The sequence below is a fragment of the Pan troglodytes genome, chromosome 12 (genome assembly GCF_028858775.2).
Source record: "Pan troglodytes isolate AG18354 chromosome 12, NHGRI_mPanTro3-v2.0_pri, whole genome shotgun sequence".
Lineage (NCBI taxonomy): Eukaryota > Metazoa > Chordata > Mammalia > Primates > Hominidae > Pan > Pan troglodytes.
The window spans coordinates 34814133-34832400 of NC_072410.2; positions in this window are offsets into that span (position 1 = coordinate 34814133).

An 18268-nucleotide genomic window follows, 5' to 3' on the forward strand; every position below is an offset into this window, starting at 1 on the left:
TCTGTGAATCTATAATTATTTCCAAATAATTTTTTTTAAACTTTTTTTTTATGCTGGATCCGAGTGGGCCCTAAATCCAATGACTGGTGTCCTTATAAGAAGAAGGAGATTGGAGATGCAGTGACACATAGGAAGAAAGCCACGTGACCAAGGAGGCAGAGACCAGAGGGATGCAGCTGAGAGCCAAAGAGCACCAAGGATTGCTGGGAGCCACCAGAAGCTGGAGAGGTGTGGGATGGTTTCTCCCCGAGAACCTCCAGAAGACACTAACTCTGCCTGTGCCTTGAATTCAGATTTCTGTCTCCAGACCTATGACAGAATAAACTTCTGTTGTTTTACGGCTCTTAGTTTGTGGTACTTTGTTAGGGCAGACCCAAGAAACTACTACAATGGGGATGGCCAAGAAGACAGCGTACCTCTGAAGGAACTCCCTTCTACACTGATGAGCCATACCCCAGCAAGGGTTCACCTCCCCAGGTGGCTGGCAAAATCCACTCACAGAAATCGGGCTCCACAGGTCTGAGAGTTACTCAAATCCAGAAAGTTCAGGTCAGCATGAGTTAAAAGCCAAGCAGACAAGAGATCTAGCCTGCTTCTCCTGAGACATGGTATGCTTTTGGCTCTGAAAATGAACCTTGGCATGAGAATGCCCTTACTCTGACACGTACAGGCTGTGTGGCCCTGAGCACATTTCTTAATCAGTGTGGGCCTCCCTTTCTCACCTGTAAGGTGCAGATCGTGATGGTAATGCCTGATAGGTAAAGAATTGTGAAGATTAAAAGAGATAGCATGAGTAAAAAGCTTAGCACACTGTGGGTTGCATGGCTCCAAAGCTCCCTGGGTCCCATGGTAGATCTAGGGCAGAAGTGAGGCAAGAGAAAGAAAAGGAAAAGAGATCAAAGAGGGAGGGAAAAAGAGAAGGGAGGAGAGAAAAAAAAAAGTGAGAAAAATGTGTCTGCCAAGGAAAACCAGGAAGGCCATCCCATGATATGCCCCACCTGTGGTAGGATGGGTATCCTTTCTCCAGGTCAGAGACGGCAGCTTGGCATACTGTGTGGCTCACCAAGCATGAAACAGCGGTCATTCTGAGAGAGAAGAGGCAGGCCCACACCCATGGCACAGAGCCACACATCAACTGTGGGAGAGGAACGATGCCTGGACATTGGGGGAAAACAGTTTATGGATGCCATGGAGACTAAGACACAGTAAGAAAAATGAAAACTTCCTGGTAGTTGGCAGTGGGGTTAGTATAACAATAAATGTTTAGTGTTACAAGATTGGGGCACTCCAAATGCTAACCACCACCTCCACTGACACTCTTATCAGCCACCTACACCATCCCAAGTACGCTTGGGCACACAATTCCCCTTGTCCCTCCCTCACACTGTCTGTGGGACAAGGAGCTTCACTGGTCTTTTCAAAGTCTTTTTCTGACTCTAATGTCTATACATCAGAGTGAGGTCTTCTGTGGCTTCAAAACTGGACTGTAGCTTTCTATTTTTAACTCTTTTTTCTATGAGAACAAGTTTTTAGAATTCGCCATGTTTCCTAGAGTTGGTGCTAATACATTCGCCCCCACAAGTCCCTGAGCAAGTCAATAAGTTGAACATATTATTTTGGAGAAAAGAGAAAGGGAGAAGAGAGGATGAGTATACGAATTTTGGAAGAACAATAAATGGAAGATAGAAAGAAATTGGGAAGGGCAGGGAGGAGGAGGTGAAGGAGGAGAAAGAGGAAGCAAAGTCTGACTGATGGAGGATAAGAAATGAAACAGAAAGAGAAAAGAGGAGGACAGATTGATGTTTGTGTGTTTCTTTGTCTTTTCACACCGTGCCTTGTTCCAGGTATTAACAATTCCAAGACTTAACTCTTCAACTGCGTCTCTTCAACCTAACAGCTCTCTTTGTTCTTTCTTGAAACCTGCACCCCCAGTGAGCTCAAGTGCATGCCAGTTCTTTTCATCTTTGCATAGAAAGTGCCCCTTGGGCTGGGTACCTGTGCTGGGGAAGGGGAAGGAGGATTTTTTATAACAGTTATCAGGGTAGGATCTAACATTTTACTAAACTAAATTGTCAACCAGAGCAGCTGCTGGAGATCCCAAGCCTGAGTCACTAGGACACGGGCCAGGGGCTCTGCAGCCCTTCCCTCACTGAGGGAGCACAAGTGGGTAACCACCAGGGATCAAGTCAGCCCTTACCATGAGCATGGAGAAACATAGTGAATAAATTATTGGGCTGCTTTACCTACATCATACTGTGCATATAATTGCCTGGGAAAATATGCTCACAAGTCATAATAGCAAGTTACTGCACTTTTGTGCTTCAGTTTTCTCATCTGAAAGGGGGTGGAGGTCTTACTTGTAAGATTGCTGTGAGGATTAAATGAAACAGTTCATATAAAGTTCTAAGCATCAGGCCTAGTATATACTAAGGGATCTATAAATATTTGTTATCATTAGTAATGGAAGGAGTAGCTCAGTGAAATTTGGCTATTGTTTGATTTCCTCCTTGAACTTGTTCTTCAGTCATAACTCTTTCAGCCTTAATGTGCTTGAACCTTGAATTAATTCACGTATGTTCTAGACTTGATATCCAATATCCTGCCACTAGCCACACAGAGTTATTGAGCTCTGGAGATAAGGCCAGTCCATACTAAGATGGGCTATACGTGTAAAAACACATCCAATTTTTAACATTTTGTACAAAAAATACACGTAAAATATTAATATTTTATATGATTACATGTTGAGATTACCCTGTATATCTTGGGTGCAAACAAAAATATTATTAAAATTGATTGCACAGATTTCTTTTTACTTTTATAACATGGCTAGTGAAAACTTTTAAATTATATATGTGGATCACATTACAATTTTCTGTATTTCCTGCATATTTCTATCAGTCAGTGTTATCTAGATTATTGTAAACTACTAAATGTATCCTTGAAAATGGTCCCAAGCTTTACACAAGAGTTTTGGATCTTGACATTAAGCTGGCCCATGAAGAAATAAGATAGAGTTCCCTGGACTAACACTGAGCACCTCGTCAAGGATTAGAATAAATATTAATCAAAGGATTTTTCTACTTCAACACCCCCACTCTCACCATTATACAGATAAGAAAACTGACAGAGAAATTCTTGCTTCGGGTTATCCAGATCCTAGAAGGCTGGGCTTGTATATCCTGATAGTTAGCTCACAATTAATTCCTTTTTACCACTCTCTCTTCTTCCAGTCAATTATTTTCCTGGAAATGCTCTCAATATTTTTTTCTTATAAATATGGGCATAGAAGTTATGACAACATAAGCCATAATTACATAATTGCCCAAGAATATGAATATACTAGAACTCAGATATTGATATGACATATTTTGCACAGAGAAGGAGGTAGACCTAATATATTTATAAATACTAATATATTTGTATGATATGACATATGATGTAGGGAACTGGATGGAGGGAAGCCACTCCCTTGTTCCCCCTCACAATGGCAGCAATAGTGGAGGATATAGAACAGTACAAGATAAGATCCACAGTCCTTGCCATTAACGCTCTGCCAATCTAATTGGACAGTCAAGCAATGGATAAGGAAATTGAACTTGCCCCATGAAATAATAGCATCAAGCAGGAAAACAGTTTGGGGATATGGGAAACACTGACCAGTCATCTGTAAACCTCAATCACAATTTAGTCTTTTTTTTTTTTTTTTTTTTGAGATGGAGTTTTGCTCTTGTTGTCCACGCTGGAGTGCAATGGTGCAATCTCAGCTCACTGCAACCTCTGCCTCCCAGGTTCAAGTGATTCTCCTGCTTCAGCCTCCTGAGTAGCTGGGATTACAAGCATGTGCCACTATGCCCGGTTAATTTTGTATTTTTAGTGGAGACAGGGTTTCACCATGTTGGTCAGGCTGGCCTCAAACTCCTGACCTCAGATGATCCACCCACCTCGGTCTCCCAAAGTGCTGGGATTACAGGTGTGAGCCACTGCGCCTGGCCACACTTTATTCTTTCATTCAGTAAGTATGTATTGAATGCCTGAAATGTGCCAGGTACTGTCTTTGATCCTGAGGCTATCACACAGGTAAAACTCCCTGCCTTTGTGAAGCTTATAGTCTAGCTGGGGAGATAAATGATAAAGATTGATAAATTTTAAAATATAGTATTTTAGATAACGACGGGGTAAACAGAGCATTAAAGCAAGGGCAGGAATTGTTGGAGGAGGGTTAAAAGTTTCGACAGGGTCATCAGGAAAGGTGTCACTAAGAAGGTAGCATTCAGGTAAAGATTTAAATGAAGTGGGAAGTAAACCATGTGGATAAATAGGTAAGAGCACAGCAGGAACTGCAAATAAAAAGCCCTGAGGTGGGCATGTGCCCGGAGTGCTCATGACACAGGGTTATAGGGAGGGCAGGTCATGTCGGGTTTTGTGGGTCACAGGAAGCATTTCTTTTAAGTGAGATGAGGCTGGTAGGCTTTGAGCAAAATAATAATATTGAGGCCGGAGACGGTGGCTCATGCCAGTAATCCCAGCACTTAGGGAGGCTGAGGTGGGTGGAGTTTGAGACCAGACTAGGCAACATGGGGAAACCCTGTCTTTACAAAAAATATTATACAAACAATTAGCCAGGCGTGGTGGTGTGTGCCTGTAGTCCTAGCTACTTGGGAGGCTGAGGTAGGGAGCCCAGGGAGGTGGAGGCTGCAGTAAGCTGTGATCGTGCTACTGTACTGCAGCCTGGGAGACAGAGTGAGACCCTGTCTCAAAAATAATAAAAATAATAATAATATCATCTGACATATATAAACAGGATTTCTCTGGGTGATCTGATGAGAATAACCCATCCAGGGTGGGATAGGAAGAAGTGTGGAAACCCCAGTTGGGAGCCTGTTACATAATCCAAGCAGGAGATGAAGCTACTTTGAAAGTAGCCCTGCCAGGAAGCACTGCTAGTGTTGATGCGGGGAAGAGAGAAAACTGAAGGGGGAATCCAGGGTTTTCAGCCTGATGAATTGGAAGGATAGAGTTGCCTTAACTGAAATGAAGAAGTCTATAGAACATAGGCATAGGTTTGGGAGCTCAACTTTAATTCACCTGGAATTAATTTTTGTGTATAGCATGAGGTAAGGGTCAAGGTTCATTTTTTCCATGTGGATGTGCAGCTGTTCCAGCACTATTTTTTACTTTTATTTTTACTTTTTTTCATAAAATATATATACATTTCATGAGCTGCTGAAAATTCCAGCACTATTCGTGTAAAGACTTTTCTTTCCCATCAGATTGCTTTGGTGCTTTTGTTGGAAATCAACTGACAATGTAAGTTTGGTCTATTTCTATTTTATTTAATTCCTCTAATCAATTTTATTATCCTTATGTCAATAGACACAGTCTCGATTCCTGAAGCTTTAGGAGCTCTGTTTTGGGTACTTGAGTCTGAGATGTCTATTTGACAACAAAGTGGAGATGTCAGATGGACAACTGGCTATAAGAGTCTAGAATTCAGAAGCAAGAGGTCAGTGCTGGAGACACAAACATGATGTCATCACCTCACACATGGTGTAAAAAGCCATCAGACTGGGAGAGAGTACCTAGCAACGACATACCACAAAAGAAATCCAAGCACTGAGCCAGGAGGCACTCCAACGTAAAGAAGTCAGCAAGATGAGGAGGAACCAGAAAAGAAGATTGAAATAGACTGGCTAGAGAAGGAGATGAAAAAAACAGGAGAGTGTTGTTATCCTAGGATCCAAGAGGAAAAATGTTACAAAGAGGAAAAAATGGATCAACTGTGTCAACTGCTGATGACAAGTCAACCAAGATTAGGAATGGAAATGGGCCATTGGATTTAGCCATATTGGGAATCACTGGTGAACTAGACAAGTGCAGTTTCTATAGAATGCCAGGGGCAAAAGTCTGATCCAAATGGGTTCAAAAGAGAATGAGAGCAAAGAAATTGGAGAGAGCATGCATGGACAATGCTTTCAAGGACAGAATTAGAAGAGGGAAGGAGAGAAATGAGGTGGTCACTGGAAGGACAAAGGGGCTCTACAGAGGATATATTTTATCTTTTTTCTTTATTTTCTTATTTTTTAATATTTTTCTTATTGATAGTTCTACATGATATGCAGGTGAGGGTTTATTTTAAATGGAGAGAAACGACAGCATTTTTAAGTGCTGATAAGAATGATTTGGTAGAAAGGGAAAAGCTGGTGCTGAAGAGGAGAGAAGAGAAATTGCTAGAGCAATGTTCCTGAGTAGGTGAGAAGGGTGGGTGAAGACAGGTAGAGGTATCATCCTCAGCTAGGAACACAGATGTTTCATCCACAGAAACAAAGGAGAAAGAGGTATCCAGGGCACAGATGCAGAGAGGTCCACAGGAGGGCTGGTAACTGTTTGTGATTTCTCCAGTAAATGTGTGTCGCTTAGATTTTGTAGGTTTAGAAGCTTGGGAAAATCTTGAAAATTGAAGTGAGCAAGGAAAAGTTCTAGCGAGGGTGAAGCTAAGAGGAGAGAGGATGGGGAGAAGAGTGACTCTCACAGGAGGACATCCTGACCACCTGCCAGTTCCTTTCTTGTTGGCTCCACTTGCAGACCCTTTCCCTGAAAAAACCCTCCATAAACACCCCAACAGACATGCCCTCACCTGCTGCCTTCCCTCTCCTTTTTCCATTCCACTTGCTCCTTTCCTGTTCTCAGATACACAATGTCCTCCTTTCTCCCTTCCTTTTCCTTCCCTCTTCTCTGTCTCTCTCCCCAGTTCCTCTCATCCTTTCCACCCTCCATTGACCTGCCAAACTCTTCTCAGGATCTGAATGGCCCTTACTACCCATATCATGTGGTTATTGATCTCTGTATGAGAACAGTCTGTCTCCCAACTCTGGAACCTTTTGTATCCCTAAAGCTAGCAAGATTCTCTGCACGCAGCCAGAGAAGGGATGACAGAGGAGAGGGTCAAGGGAGTTGGGAGGTAGAGAAGAGGAGGGGACTGACATTTGCTAGCACTGTCACCTGTATGACCCCCTTTGCTGTCATACCATACACTGAGATGTTTCTCATTAGCCCTGTCTCATAGATGAAGAAACAGACTAAGAAAGATTGCATTACGTGTTTGGGATTACGGAGCTAGTAAGACAAAGAATCACTATTTAAACTCAGGTTGTCAAACCCAGACTTCCAAGCCTTTCCCACAGTTTTGCACATGGTAGGTTCTGTGTTGGTTTCCAATAATATCAGTTTGTAATAATAACAGTTAGGTCTCAGTCAGCTCCTTTAAAACTAATAAGGTCAGACTGAATGTTCAGTAAGGGCCTTTCATCTCTATGAATCCTTCTAAAAAAATATACAAGCTTTTATTTCACCATGGGTCCAAGAACAAATAAGAAAGAGCCCCCAATTTATGACACACCATTAAAATATTGATGATCAAAATGAAAAACAAAATAGGCATAAAAGAGATGTATGAAATTGCTGGCAGCTCGGCCCATGCCAACTTGTAACAGGTTTTTATTCTATGATAGTTGTAATGGATACAATGTCTCAACACTGACAAGCAACATGTCACTGAATCTTCCAGCAGCCTCTGGGGTAGCTTGTTTTACCCTCTTTTGCAGATAAAAAAAAAAAAAAAACTAAGACTTAGAGAGAGTCAATACCATGTCCAAGATCACATCATCAGAAATTCCCAAATCAGGATTCAAAATGAGGCAGCCTGATCAAGAGCCCTAACTCTAAAACACAGTGCTGGTTTCTCAGTAACTACTCTTCATGGTTGCCATTTTCAGAGGCAAAACATCAGTGACTCTCAGAGTGAAAAGGAGCTTGGAAATCAAAGCTCTCATTTAACGCATGAGAAGACCCAAGCAGAGACTGAATGACATGACCTGGTAGAGACAGATTTGAGATTCAAGGTCAGTGTTCTTTCTACCCGTTATGTTTTTATAATTTGCAACAATGAACTAATTGCAGACATCTCAAGGGAAGAATTCTGAACTTCTGCAGAAATGGAGAGTCATCAAGCCTAAGACAACTAGGAGGAGTGTTGGTCTAATTTGGAAAAATAACTCATTAATCAAAGGTACCTCTTGGTACCCCAGCATCTTCCACCATCACATCCCAGTACTCAGGCCCAAACATGCCCCCAGCCAGCCCCACCTCAGACTGGTTATTACAGAGTTTCATGGTTACTTGCCTGAGAAGATTAAAAAAAGTAATGCTACCTTATGAGGGAGAGTCCCAGGGACCAAGATAGCAACTGTCATAGCAACCGTCACACTGTTTTGGTCAAGGAGAAGACCCTTTGGGGAACTGAAAACAGAACCTTGAGCACATCTGTTGCTTTCGCTCCCATCCTCCTCCAACAGGGCTGGGTGGAGCACTCCACACCCTTTCAGAAGTTCCCAAGGCCCCCTGCACCTGGGGTCGCAACAGAACCTGGCCAAGGCTGTGTCCAGCACTGGGATGGGAAGTAACACCAACCCCAACCTTGTTTGATATCACTTCACCTAAATGCACTGCTCCATCTCCAGTCCTGGAGTTCTCACCTTGGAAAACCTCAGCCCAGAATAAGTGTCCTCTAAGAGTTCTGATATGGTAACAGGACCTATGCAGACTGCACGTGAGAATGAAGTTGTGAGCAAGCAGGTGCTTCAGGAGACCCAGAAGTGTCCTGGAAATATTTAAGAGCAGCAAGAAACCATTTATGTTGAATAGTTTGGTCATCTCAGAAAAGAGAGGCTGGGAAGAATAAGGATGAACTATACATATCAACCTTTCGGAATATATTTCAGTAAACTTCCTAGAGCCCATGACAGAAGCATTCTCTTCTACCATATTCCCTTTCCATCCATGCATATAACCATCTGTACTTCTATCCATCCATCTGTTGATCCTTCCTCAAGTCATAAGGCTCATTGACAGCCCTTCTACACCAAACAACACCAACTCCAGAAAAAAACCTGTTCATATGCCTGGATGTATGAATGTCCACCTTCACTAATTCCATAGAAATGTATTAGCATTTCCATGTACCTGGCTCTCTATGAAGATTTGCAGATAACATAGTCAACAAGACAGAACTCTCAACCTCAAGGAGCTCCTAGAGTAGTGTATAAACAAATAACCAGAAATTGCAACATGGAGAAATGGAGCTGAGAGGAGTGCCTACAGAGCTCTACGTAAGCACACAGAAGGGGTGCCTAACACATATTGGAGGCCAGAGAAGTTACACCCCTCCTGCCCAAACATTAACCAACCTGGGAATTACCTAACATCAACAGTGTCTTCACACGTCATTCCAATGCTCTAGCCCTCTGATTGGGATACCATGGGTTAGTGAGCTCTCACATGGGAATCTATCACTTTTTTATCCCCTCTTGGTTTGGGGTTACTTGTTTATAATAAAGCAATAACAATAAACCTCTATGTCAACATCACTGTGAACAGCAAATGAAATATTGTGTATAATCCACTTTGTACGGGGCATGGTGCAGAGAAGGTGCTCAATTCACAATCTTTTTATATTCTTAATTACTAACAGGTTCTTGGGTTCAATGGCTGAGCTCAGTGGATATTCTCCCTGCAGTAATTCCACAAAGAAACCCTTCTTAATTTTGACCTGATACCTTTGTTTCTTCCAATATGCAATACATCACAATCCTTCCGTTCATCCTTACCTACTTAACATGTAAAAGTGAAAAAAGTCTCTCAATTTTGAAACCTGAAGAAACTGAGCCACAAGGTGAAGGCACTATCTGCCAATACTGTGTCTCACCCACAGGCCTAAGGATCCAGTTCAGTTCAGTGTATTTCCCTTCAGCCCATCCTGCCTCCTGCTCAGTGCCATGATGGAAATTACAAAATGCTGCAAGATTAGGGTGAACATTGGATTTCCCAAAAAACTAATATTTCATACTGAAAAGAAAGGTGCATCAGCAGCAGCAGTCATCACTATATGACTTAAAGTGGTGCTATCATTCAGCTATCTTCCCAGCCAAAATACCAGTGAGTTAACTGTGTGTTTTGTATCTTTGTGGGAAAGGAGGTTCTAGACTCTAAGATGTGACAAACTCTTCTCGGGCTACATGCCAACTGAGACCTGCCTTCCCAACCTCTTGGTTCATAAGCAGGTAAGTGATAGCATGTTTACTGAAGTCCTCTAGTGACTAGAACTATTTTTTTTTTTTGTCTTTCATTGTGCAAAGATACAAATAACAAGAAAAAAAGAACCATCACAGAGAAGAAAAAGAAAATAAGTAAACAAAAACAACTTGGGGAATCAGAATATATTCAACCCAATCTCTTACAACTTCTGACCCCACATGTATTCCTAGATTTTTCCATCCTATAGACATTTATGAGCCCCTGGTCCATGTGCTAGAGATAGGGAGGCAGATGAGGGAAGGTACATAAGGAAGAGGAGGACATGGCAACCCCTGTCCTCGTGTTGCTGAGCAGGATTTACAGACACTCACTTTGAGTCCGTTCAGAGCTGCAGCCACCAAATTCAAGCCCAATTCTGTTCCTGGACATGAATAAGAAGGTTTTCTCACCTTTTCCCTTTCAATTTTCACTGTTCTTTCTACTGTATTCTCAAGGATCCACAACTGGGTTTCCAATATATATTTTCCTTTGTCATCCACCAGACAATAATCTAGATGTGAGGAAATTCTGGGTTAAGGATCACTAATCTAAACAAATAATCTGCCCTGGCCTTCAATATTCCTCCAGATTTTTTAATTCTTACTATGCATTTTGTTGTTTTTCTTGTTGTTGTTAAGAAATAGAAAATACTCTGTGGGTGTGAGTGTGGGTGTACACAGCATTTTATTTAGAAAATTGATGTTTATCATTTAATTCTATTGTGTGTGCAACTGAAGTAAATTTTTCAAAGAACTAGGGGAAAGGATAATATACAGACCTTAGAGAAAGAGAAACAATAATAGTGATGGGAATAATGAGAAAGGAAAGAAAAGACAGAGAAACAGAGACAGACTGGGCAGGCTCTGAAGAGCATTGTAACCAGAGGCCCTCCCTAGGAGTGCCCTGGCTGAGGGCTTCTGAGAATTGCTGTGCATTGAGATGTTCATCAGTTAGTCTGCCACTCACTGCACCAGAGCTCTATTGCTGGATGACATAATTTTTGTTAGAGTCTCCACTATATTAACCAGAGCAGCCCACCCAGAATTTGAGAGATTTCCTCAGGTTGCAGCAATAGCAGACAGAACCACTCCAGCCAAAGGGCTAGAAGATTCTGAGGCTTAATGCCTACCACTCCCACCCATCCTTTTAAGATTGACAATGCTTGAGGACGGAGGCACAATATCCTAAATTGACTATTAATAAAACCCAAAGTCCCTGAAACAGGAGAAGCTAAATAAACATATGTGGAAAATGACACAATCTACCCCTCCTTGCCCCCACCCTGGCACACACGCAGGCCTGCAGATACATGCTGCTGTCCAGATACTTTCTGCAGCTGGCTCTCTCCACCCTCAACCTCAATTTGGTTTTCTAATTGAAATTACATTTCCATTGGAAACTCTTGAGCCTTGTTGCTCAGAAATGTAGTAACCCCTAATGATTATGTAAGAAAAAGGAATGTGCTTCTTTCAAGTCTACATTCTGCAGTAAGAGTTGGTAGATACAATTAAACAAGTTCTTAAAAGTTGCATTTTCACTAGGACTACCTGATATTATAGTGGCAAATAGCATTATTACCCATGTTATCAGATTCTTGACACATCCCAAAATAATGAGGCACAAATAAATTGTCAAATGTAAACTAATGAAGCTGTTAGTCTTATAATTCTTAAGAGTTGTTTATCTGCAAGTATATCTGAACATGAAAGCCTAGTTCCATTTCCAGCTGACCTAAAAATTCCCACCTCCTGTAAGAGATCATCTGTGAATAATGAGAAACCCTCCTGATTTCACCCAGAATTCACCCTCTCTTTGATTCCCCACAGTACTGTATTCCCTACATACTATCCATCATTTATGTATTTAATTTGCCTAAGTTCCAAGTATTTCTATCTTTATTTCCTATCAAAATATATACTCCTGAAAAGCAAAGTCTTTTGTCCATTATAGAAACTGGCAGTTTCCCGGGGAAACTCTGCACCCAAAAGAACATTTGAAGATCACAATAGTCGTGGAAGACCTCCTTACTTTACTTCCACGTTTCAGTCTATGATTCACCTATCATTTATTGAGGACCTGAACTAGAATTTTTACTCCTTGATCTTTATACAATTCTATATTTATTGTAGAGCTTAGCACAAAGCACAGTGCTTTGGTCATATGAGTATTTGTTGAATAAATGAGTGAGTGAACAAATAAATGAATTGTTGATGATTAATATAAGTTTATAGGGCACTTATGGGGATTGTTTTTCTGTGTGTGGGTTTGTTTGTTTGTTATCTGGATGCACCAACTCACAGAGTGTGACATTACTAACCCAGTTTACAGATGAAGAAACAGGACCAGAAATATCAAGAGACTTGCCCAAGTGGAAAAGTCATCTCTCAGGTACATGCTCGCTGATTTCAAATATTTTTGCTCCACATGACCACCCACCTGGAACAACACCATTAGACCTGATGGTCCAGGCCTCCCTGAAGAGTTCTACTGCACTGGTAATCCACTTTCCAACTGTGATTTCAGGGACCAGTCAGCTCACTCTTCTGCTGTCCTTGTGCAGCACACCCACCCTTTGTTGCCCTGAGTTCCAAAGCATGCTTCATATAAAAATAGGAGATGGCACCTTCTGAAGCCAGCCAGCTAGAAATGAATTTTCATTTCACATGATCCCAGATAATCTAGTCCAACTCCACCAACACCACCCCCACCTAGCACCATGGCCGTTCTCACCAGCTCTGTGCACACACAATGGGCACTTACACATAGAGTCAAGAGGATCAGTCCACTTTATTTGTGGAGTGGTTTGACCAGAGGCAAGAGGTAATTGAGTTGCCCAGGAAAGGAGTACCTATTTGCCCTGAGTGTGTGTGTCTCTCCAGACAAATTTGCCAAACAACCTCATTTGGTTATAAGCATAAATCTTTTTTCCAAAAAAAAAAGTAAAGAAAATGTTCCTTGTGAAGTTACTTCCAATATGTACTCTAAAAAGAAATAATAGATCTATAAAAATTCTAGGGTTTATGTAAAATATTGGTATGATTTTACTCTTGAGTTATGACTTCTATAGATAAGAGAAAGAGTCTCAGAATCACTGAGAAATGTGTTGTTTTGACAAGGGCCCTAAGAGTGCAGGGCACAGTTGAGGACATACAAGCACACAGATATCACAACATCTATCCTCAAGGAGCCAGTTAAAAAGAAAAAAATACAATCCTTGCCAAAAAAAAAGAAAAATTTTGAAGGGTACAAACAAGGGAAAATTCTAACAGTGCAAATTGGGCACTAATGCTCTAAGAAGAGCCAACTAAAAGTGGCAGAGTGAAGAAGCTAGATTCTAATGAATCAAAAATTTGCACTAAAAAGCTAAAAATGAATTCATAGACTAGGAGGACAGGAGAGAAGGGGCCAGAAAAACCAGACTACCCTCTTTATTTTAACAAATATGGAGACTGAGACTTTGAGAAGCTGACTGACGTCCTCAACACTATTAGTAGTTAGAGCTGAACCCAGACAGTAAGTCACTTCTCTAGGCTGTCTGTCCATTTCTCCTTCCTCTACTCTACATTCTCAAGCAAAATTAGACAAGGAGGCCCTGAGAAGTTGGCACATGGGGTAAGAAAGAGCCCCAGGCTTCTTAATGGTGGCAGGAATGACTAGAGGACAGTATGAGCTATCCTGTCTTGTTAACTTCTAATTCAAGGGGGAATGATTTGATCGTTAGATTTATTGGCACAAACACCCAAGTATTTTTTGGACTGGTTAGATTGGACTCATTTGCGTCAAATTGGCTTGCATAGGGTTGAAATGAGTGGCCTGAATCAGATTAAAAGCTGGAAGACCACCAAGGGTCACAGTTGTGTTGCATCTCTTCAGATTGTTTCATTTAAAGGGAACCCACCTACTCAAGCTGTGGAAGGCCAGCCCTAAGTATGCATTACTGCCTACCGGGCACGTCACTGCATGGAGTCCATGTGTTCCAGAAAAGTCAAAACACTTTTAAAGGAAGTTCACAGGGAGTTCTATTGAAAATGAAGGCTCCATCTGCCAAAGTAAAACGTAAATCACCTCTGGAATTACCTGTTTGCTAAGTTGACTGCTTTTCCTTGAAGGAATAGGTACCTCCATTAGAGCTGACCCATTCTTGGGAAAACCAGGCATTTTCTAAAGAAATGGCAGCATAAATCCCTGAGCCCTTATATCAGGGCTCCTAGAAACTCTCCCTTTCTTCAGATTCAATATGAGGTTATAGGCAATTTGAGAAGGAAGATCCACAGAAATATAAATGGAAGAGAGAGGATTCCATCACCTACTGGATTTGTCATACTTTTTTCTCTTAAAAGAAAAAGCAAGCCATTCAAAGGCAGAGATCACGATGAAAACCAGAGAGGAAATCCTGCCCCAGAGAAAGATGGAATCTTCGCCCAGGAACTGGTATATTATGCAATCCAAGTCATTATGCAATGTGAAATTTTTCAAAATGTTTGACTTAAGAAGTGAAAGCCTAATAAAAGGAATGTTTTTGAAATTCATCCAAAAACCCATAACCCTAACACATCTATTATTTTCATTTCCCACATTATATTCTTTTCTAACATTTATCTGAGTATCTTCATACATAGCCATAGGGTCATTGACACTATTACTAGAATTTTGTGTTCAAATTCTTTCACTTGTTGTTGTTTCACAGCACTTCTTTTTTTCTACTTATGCATCATATTAACCATTTTGAATGGTGCACATCATTCTATCTTACTAACAGTGCATAATTTCCTTAGCCTTTTCTCCACTGTTGGAACCCATAACTTGCAGTCTTGACTTTTTCTTAGGATGATCAGCTATGCTGGCACTTCACTCTCCAAAATTTGACTCAGAGACCATCCTTTTAAGAATTTACCTGCTCTGCATGGGGTACCTTGTCCTAGGTGTAGCATTGGAAGGATTTTCCAGACTTAATCCATTCTCTGTTTCATATGTATTTATTTTGTCTTATCCAAAATATTGCTAGCTTTCCTTCCTATAGGAGATAGCGTTAAAAAGAAGATAAAATATTGCTAGCCTCTTGAGGTCAGAGGGCCCATCTTAAACTTATTTTTCAGCCTCAAAGCTAATCAATAGCTAGAAGTCATGAAGAGAAAATGGACCTTATTATTTGACCCCAAGTGAACAAGCATTGTCTGAATGCCTAATGTGTATCACTTGCTAAGCAATGTTAAATCCTCTCTCTCATATGATTCACACCATGAATAAGGTATTATTATTCCTAATTTACAAAGAAGGAGACTGGGGTTCAGGGTCAGAGATGGTTGATGGTATAGAGCAAATGGGATGTCAAGATGGTGAGATGATGTGCTTTAACCAAGAATAAGTTTTAGTCCCAGCTATTCCTGCTGGAATAATATTGCTGGGAGAAATAAACAAGATAGAAATGGTAAATTCCAAAATCTGACCCCTAATCAGAAGCATGGAGACAGATTATCAAAGATAGGAGGGACCCTTGAGGTTATGAAGAACAAGTCCTGTATTTTACAAATGAAGAAACTAGAAAGGTCAACTGACAATGACAGGAAGTCAAGAAAACACCACGATGAGGGGAGAGACCTTCATCATTTCATTAATCTGATCAACAGGCAAGGAAGCAAGGGAGTTTCCACCGTGCCACGTCACATGAAACAAGGGCTTCTATTTTAAGAGCCTAGCCCTGCACCTGCTCTATCCAGATGGGCTTGGTGAAAGAAGAAATGAAAACAGGCTTTTCTCACTATGGGCCTGGGGTGAGGGTCTGGTCACAGGTTTCTTAAGCAAAATGGAGGAGCCAAATGTCACTGACGTGCCCCCATGGGGGTGGGGAGCCTTTGCTCCTAAGATTCTCAATGTAGTTACTACAGAGCTTGTCCTCATAACACAAGGGGGAAAGTAAGACAAGGTCCAGGGAGGGCCTGTCTAACACCCTGGCTAATGTATAGTCCCACTGTGTGCTGATGAAGCAGGAGGAACAGGCAGCAGGAGAAGGTGCAGCCCAGCCAGAGGGTAGAGGCAGGGAAGTTGAGAGCTAGTGCTCCCTGCTCAGCATGTCCAGGAAAAAGAAATGGTTAGATCTTGAAATAAATCGTCAAGGAAAGCAGAAAATATTTTAATCATAAGTTCTTTGGTTTAATAATAAAAGTGCAATGAAAAGAATCTAAGCTTTAGAGCCAGACAGCACTGACTTGGAATCCAGCTCTGCCACACATTGAGTGACTGGCCCTGAGCAAGTTACTAACACTGTCTAAACCTTAGTTTTTTTTTTAAAGATCTGTAATTTTTAAAGATAATAACAGAGCACCTCTTTGAAGCTTATTATGAAGGTAGTGACAACATGACAGCACCTAGGGTCGGACCTAGGTTAACATAACTTCTTCTGTTATTTTTATCAACCTACATGTGAACATTGCTTTACAATTCTCAAAGTTTTGACAACATACTTCACTAGTCTGTTTCTTCATGTCGGAACATAGGCAATAAGTCCTGTCTTCAGAGTCCTACCAGTGACACAGAGGCCATTCTGTTGTATCCTCCTTCTTCCAAGAACCTGCCTCTCAAATTTGAAAGATTTTGTAAATGTTAGTTTCAATCATTCATTAGACCCCCTTGCTCTATCAAAACCAGATGATATAAAATCTGTTGTGGGCAGTTATCAAGACCCACAAACACTATTTCTTTAGAAAAAAAAGAAGAAGAAGAGATAAAAATACTTCATGCAGAGCTAAGGAAATTTCCAAAATTTTTTAAGTAACCTCAGAAAATTCCATGTTAGCTGACTTACTTTAAGAATGAATTAGTCTAGTTAAAATAAATTGAATAGATTTTAAAAGACCATGACTGAAGTAAGATAGAGCCAGTAGCTCTGGTTTCCTTTTTTAAATGATTTTCTTCCTCTGATAATTCAGAAACGATTTCAGAGTCTCACAACAAATTATTGCAGTACTATAAAGGGGTAAAAATGTTGGTGAATTAGGGTTCCATTTCATAAAATATCAAATAAACCTTATTTTCCATATTTATATTTCTCTATTTCTCTGTGTCTAAGAGTCTAAAAACTATAAAGGACTCCACAACTGTAAGGTGCTGTTGTGATTATGATTAATTTTTTTGCCTCTGATTTCTGAACTAGGGTATTTTCACTTTAGTCAACTCTGTTCCCTTTCTGTAGAAGACCAAACATCAGATGCTCACTATACAGTCATTAAAAACAGCGAACTGAAGTCCCTTCTCAGTCACTACCTTGTTAATAACTGGGAAAGTCACCAGGCCTCAGTTTCCCTGTCTGTAACATGAGTGGGTTAAACTGAGTGACTGTGAAGCTCCCCAACACATCTAAAATACTGTGATTTCTGCAAGGCAATATGAAGAGTTTTTAAGGTCTTTTCTTTGAACATGATTTACTATCTACAATGTGGAGACGACCACTTTAATATGAAAAGAGGCCTGGCAGCATGCCTTTTAGAGACAAATTTTTAGATTTCACCAAATGAAAAAGCATTTAAAGAGGCACTACTCTAAGGAAGATAACTGGCCAAAGAGAATAACAGCTAAAATAACAGCTCTGCCAGAAATAGACTGGGCCCATCATGCAACTTGATCCACAACTCCCCCAGTGTGCATGGCCTTGGGCCTCCACAGGCCTTTAGGAATTTACTGCTTAAAACACATGCCCTCCCTCACAGACACTGAGAATACACCTAGAGAGTCCAAGAGCAAGATTAGGAGATGATCCAGATTATTTCAACAATGCAGTCGGAAGGAAACACAAATTCAATCTAGAAATCCCTGAATGTCCTGGTCTGAGTGGACAAAATTGCCAAGGCAACTGATCTAGTTTTCTCTTCATCTTTGCTGTGGATTCCTATTGAGAGATCCCTACTCCAAAAGATATGTTTTAAAATAGTTAAGTGGCTGATAATGGAAATAAAACTTTGGAAAGAAGCACTGGAGTTGAAAACAAACTTGGTTCTGGTTCTGCTTTGATGCGATTCTGACTGAGTCATATAATCCACGTAAAATAAGTCTTGGTATAAAATTGGGGATAATATCACCTGACTACATTCTACACAACGTTGAGTAATGGTGACACAAACAACGATCAAGAAAACACTTTGCG